The following is a 6,000-nucleotide window of genomic DNA, read 5'->3' as shown; positions in this document are numbered from 1 at the left end:
TCACAGTGTTAAACATGTCACTTCCTGTTAACAGTAGGTGGCACTATGACTATAACTGAATATTGGCACGTAAAAGTGTTCAGACCAGGACTCTTATCAAACATGTTAAGTTTGGGGCAGATTGGATATTGTATGCCTGAGTTACAGTAACTTCCTGTTTCATTGCATTAATAACATGCTTTAGCACGTAGCTAAGTGTTGCTAACATGTTATAGCATGTTTCTAGCATGTTGCTACCCTATTTAACATTTGCTGATATTTTTAAAATGTTGCTAGGCATCCACAACAGTATTAAACATGTGACTTCCTGTTGCCAGCAGGTGGCGCTATGACTATAACTGAATATGGGCATGGGCATGTGTTCAGATCAGGGCTCTTATCAAACATGTTAAGTTTGGGGCAGATTGGACATTGTATGCCTGAGTTAAAGTAACTTCCTGTTTCATTGTATTATTAGCATGCTTTAGCATATTAGCTAAGTGTTGCTAGCATGCTTTACTATGTTCGTAGCATGTTGAATATTAAATTTGGGTCAGATTGGACATTATGTGCATGAGTTACAGCAATTTTCTTTTTCTTTGTATTAATAGCATGCATTAGCTCTTAGCTAAGTGTTGCTAGCATGTTGTAGCATGATTGTAGCATGTTGTTAGCCTATTTAAAACTTGCTAATGCTTTTTAATATGTTGCTAGGAGTCCGTAACAGTGTTAAACATGTCACTTCCTGTTGTCAGCAGGTGGCGCTATGAATATAACTGAATATGGGCACTGAAATGTGTTCAGGACATGAATCTTATCACACCTGTGAAGTTTGAGGCAGATCGGACATTGTTTGCCTGAGTTACAGCCACTTCCTTTTTCATGGCGACACGTCGAACTTTGTCAGGCCGCCACGGACACGCCCCTCGGCGAAAACTCAAAAGCTTCGCAATTTAACATCGCAAGGGCCTTATGATAACACTCAGCAAATTTGAAGATGATCGGATAAAAACTGTAGGAGGAGTTCGTTAAAGTACGAGGCCTGAAAATGGCAAAAACTGCACAAAAATCGTACAGGAAATTCAATATAACGGACTTCCTGTTGGGTTTAGGAAGTTGCACCAGGAGACTTTTTTGTAGGTATTGGTGTGCTACACCAGTGTACCGAGTTTCGTACAGGTACGTGAAACGCAGCTCGAGGCGCACTCCGTTGAAATTTTATAGGTGGCGCTATCGAGCCATTTTGCCACACCCACTTCTGAAAACCATATCAGATGTAAATTTTCGCCAGGACTGATGCGTGTGCAAAGTTTCATGAGTTTTCGAGCATGTTTAGGCCCTCAAAAAGACTTTTTACTTTGGAGAAGAAGAAGAAGAAGAAGAAGAAGAAGAATAAACAGAGCAATTCCAATAGGGTCCTCGCACTGCAGTGCTCGGGCCCTAATAATAAACAGAGCAATTCCAATAGGGTCCTCGCACTGCAGTGCTCGGGCCCTAATAATAATAATAATAATAATAATAATAATAAACGGAGCAATTCCAAGAGGGTCCTCGCACCACCGGTGCTCGGGCCCTAATAATAAACGGAGCAATTCCAATAGGGTCCTCGCACTGCAGTGCTCGGGCCCTAATAATTAACAAACACAAACGTATACACATTTATAGGAAGGAAGGAAGGGAAACAAACAGACAAACAAAACAAACGAAAACAAAAACAACAATGGCACCTCAATCAGTACAAAAAATATTGTCAAAAGCCTTAAGAAACATCTTATTGTTATCAGTGAGTTTAAGAGACTGAACAATAAGCTAAATGTCTGCAAGAAAGACGTCAAATCTATGTAACTTATTGTGAAATTTGGATGTATGAATAGAAAATTTACAATGCAAAACAAAAAAATGAACAAGATTGATAGCATGATCACTGCCAGAAAAATGTCTTTCAAATCACATTTTATAAAAGATGATAAATAACAACTTAAGTTTACTAAAGGAGCGAACCACTGAACTTTTGAAACCTTTGTGACGCAGTTGTGAAACCACTGGTTCAAAACAAATGATTTGCAAAAGTTTTTAAGCTTCACGAAAAAGTGCTTCGAAGTTTTGTTGTTTTGCCATGATAATTTAGCAGTGAAAAATTGACTGTAAAACAACTTACACATGAATGTCTGTTGTAGACAATGTTGAAAATGCAATGCATATTTGCATTGTTTTAAAATGTGTTTTTGATTTTTTTTAAAAAATGCAATGGCATGTGAAAATAAACTTGCATAGATGGAAACATTTGAGTAGAATACATTTGGATTTAATGTCAGATTAGTATGACCTACCAACGACAAAGATAAAGAGGTTCACATGGTTCCTTACCTGGCCTACAGCCTTCTTCATGTAGAATTTGACCTCTCAATGCCATCAATACTCAGCTTTCAAGCTCCGAACGTGAGCATTATTACAAATTCCCTCTATTTGACACCATATTTAACATCTTGACTGCCTGAGCAAGAACATAAATGGCTGGATGAAAAGTCAACCGTGACACAATTAAAGGTGAAGCCATGACAGAGAGATGCATGTGCACCATCCATCACTATTAATCAGTTGCAGACAGAGATAAGTGGAGGTTACCTCAACCTTGGACACATTTACCTTCTGCTTTCATTATACAGTTGATGGCTGTTCCATAATACTGCTGACATGATTCATTTTTCCAATGAAGCGTGAGAAATGCATGACCTCTTTAAAAATGACTTAATTTCCTGCCACTCTCACCTTTTCTTCACACTTGAGGTTGTGTTCACAGGTTTGATGCATCTTGTTTGCAACACTGCATTCATTTGAATAGTAAATGCTGTGAAAACGTTCCAGCAGTGCACTATGGAACAATCACAATATTTTGTGTAATTGTCTGCAGTGTTGGGGGTAATGCATTACAAGTAACGCAAGTTACATAATATTATTACTTTTTCCAAGTAACTAGTAAAGTAACGCATTACTTTTTAATTGAGTTGCTTTTTTCAAATAAGTAACGCCAGTTACTTTTCCCCCCATTTATTGATTAAAAGCTCTCCTGTCCCCATGTTGAGAGAAATCGGGAGTAAGAATTATTATTCTAGAATAAATGTGAACATGCATTAATCCATCTCACACACAAAAAACAGATTCACTATTTCTCAAAATGAATAAAAACAGTGAAATTCAACTCAGACTATGACGTAAACCTGCAATAATTAAATATGTTAAATAGTACAAATATCCTTCATGCATTTAATACCATTTTATTAACCAATGTATTTGCTGCGACCTTCAATGATCCAATTCAACCATACTAATAAGCAAAAATTACTAAAGATAATCTAACATTTGTTTTCTTTTTTTAATTGCTGAAGAGTTGACTTTTTTTCTTCTGCGGTCTACTGTACAGACGTGAATTTACTTTTTTCAAAGTCTGAGGTTTTTGGTGTGAAAAGGCTTTTGCCAAAAACATAACTTTTATATTAAAAACAAACAAGCAATCCCTGCCCAGATTTAAAAAGTAACGCAAAAGTAAAGTGATGCATTACTTTCCATAAAAAGTAAATAAGTAACGTAGTTAGTTACTTTTTTAGGGAGTAACTCAATATTGTAATGCATTACTTTTAAAAGTAACTTTTCCCAACACTGATTGTCTATCTGTAATTTTACCACTGACATGATTTGGCATTCCCAACCCTAAATGATTTATTTATGTTAATGTAGTTTCAAACGTATGTTTGGGAGGAGCCTAAATCTTCAGTCCTGTCAATCATCGCTATGAGCAAATATAAGCAGCAGCGACAGTTCTTCCGGCATCCCACCACCTCCCCTTCTCCTCATTCCCTTTCCTTTCTCGTCTCCTTCCTTTTTTTTACAGCGGGTTCAAGCCTCTTTCGAGGACAACAAGCCAAATTTGTTTACCATTATCTAGCAGGACCTGTTGGGCAGGCGAACTTGTGAAACCTCATTTTTTGAATAGTTACCCATGCAAAATGTTGATGCCTCGTTGTGGTTGCCTGAGTGTTGCTGATTAGCTGCTAAGTTGTTTTGAGAGGTTTTTGCTATGCACTTGCTACAGTAGGTGGTTGCTTTCTGGACCAAATTAAGAGGCCAACCTTAAGATATGATTTATTTTGGTCCCGAAATGGTTGTGTCCCTCCTTTAATTACACTGTGTGTAATCAAATGTGGGATTTCCAGCCACACTTCACTTTAACAAGAGGCTGTTTTGCATGATTTGAAGTGTTATTCCTTTTTGCAGCACAAATTAACAGCCAAGCTTAATACATTTTTTTTAGAAGAATTATACAAGAGTCAGTAACATCAAATCAAACATAAAACCAACTCAATAAATAAATAAAATAATGTATTTTAATGGCAATTTTTACATTTACATTCATTTGGATTGCACAGTTTTAGCATAAACTAACATAATGGGAGGCATATTTGTCAGCCAATCATAAATGAAAGTCATACAGTAGAACTAAGAAATGGAATATGTTTTAAATAAAATAACTTTATATATTAATGAATAAATGTAATTGTTGTCGCAATTAACAGGTTTATGCTGATTGTAAACTATTTGAACAAATGCATTTTGAAAATATAATTATATAAATAAAAATCAAATAGATGCAAATGGAATGAAATCTTTGAAGTATGATTGACAAATATGCACTGAATCATGGAAGCCCGTTTCTGCTACTGAATAAAAAAATAAAAAAGGTAATTGCAACTTTTTATCTTACAATTCTGACTTTTTCTTGCAATTTCGAGTTTACATCTTGCATTTCTGACTTTTTTCTCACAATCGTGAGATACAAACTCACAATTGCGAGTTGTAAAGTTCAGTTCTGAGGAGAAAAAGAAGTGATATGTTCACAGAGTAGTTCATATCTCACAATTCTGACTTAATAACTCGCAATTGTGAGTTTATATCACACAATTCTGACTTCATTTCTCAGAATTTTGAGTTTACACCTCGGAATTCTGACGTTATCACTCGCAATTGCCAGTTTATGTCATGCAATAGCGACTTTATTTCTAAGAATAGCGAGTTTATATCATCCAATTCTGATTTTAAAAAAGTCAGAATTGTGAGATAAGTCGCAATTACCTTTTTTTATTTTTTATTCAGTGGCAGAAACAGGCTTCCATATTAAATTATGTTTATTAGTTTGTTAAAACTGTAATCCAAATAATGAAAATTATATGCAGTTCAAATGCACAAATCTTAAATTTAGGCATAAATATTTTAATATTTTTAATGATTCAATTTTTAATTGAACCTGACTTCAGCAGTACTCTCACAGTTGCATGAACCCCTATGCAGTTTCACTGTGATCCCCTGAGGATTTCGCAAACTCCTGGTTGGGAAACTCTCCTATAGAGTGTGAAAACTCTCTCAAAATAATGAGTTTGTGCACTGTGAGTGTGTCAGAGCACATAATGTCTGGTGTAGATCTAATGTGCTCCTGGAAACAATGACTAATGCTTACAGTATGTTTCAGTCTGACACAGACCTCATTTGAGAGGTTAAAGCCTGAAACATTCTACACAAGCATATAAACACAATGTATGTTATGTAATGTAGGAACTTTGATTCACTGATGTCATATATTTGCATTTTTGTACAAGTTTCCAGGTTTTCCGTCTGACTTTTCAACTTGAGTGAACGAAACACTGCGCTAGAATCAGGATCTGGATCGTCAGTAAGTGCGACAAAGCCAAAGCCACATTTCATGATTTATTTTCCCAAAGGCACTCATTACATTTGATGTAATGTTTGCACAACCATAGATGTGATCACCATGACAACACAGAGCATGAATACCATTGATTACCGTAATGTTTTCGAGATGTAACGGGAACGTTGTTCACTCCAGCTCACATCACTGTGACGTTTACATCAGCATTACATGATCAGCACCATTATTGCATGCTGTCGTAGCTGAAATGTACATTTTGTGAGAGTGTGTGTGTGTTTGTGTACGTTTGCATTCATAATTGT

The 6,000-nt window shown here is 36.0% G+C and overlaps 1 long non-coding RNA gene across 1 annotated transcript in view; it reads right to left on the bottom strand.

Moving 5' to 3' along the window:
* Positions 1 to 2,609, bottom strand: part of LOC127179765 (uncharacterized) — a 108,085-nt gene extending 105,476 nt beyond the window's left edge. The window contains exon 1 of the long non-coding RNA XR_007829547.1: positions 2,347 to 2,609. This is a non-coding gene — a long non-coding RNA (uncharacterized LOC127179765). The remainder of the gene's footprint in view (positions 1 to 2,346) is intronic.
* Between the last annotated feature and the right edge of the window lie 3,391 nt (positions 2,610 to 6,000).

The sequence above is a fragment of the Labeo rohita genome, chromosome 17 (genome assembly GCF_022985175.1).
Source record: "Labeo rohita strain BAU-BD-2019 chromosome 17, IGBB_LRoh.1.0, whole genome shotgun sequence".
Classification (NCBI taxonomy): Eukaryota; Metazoa; Chordata; class Actinopteri; order Cypriniformes; family Cyprinidae; genus Labeo; species Labeo rohita.
Note: the sequence above shows the minus strand (reverse complement) of the source record. Positions and strands in the feature narration are given on the sequence as shown.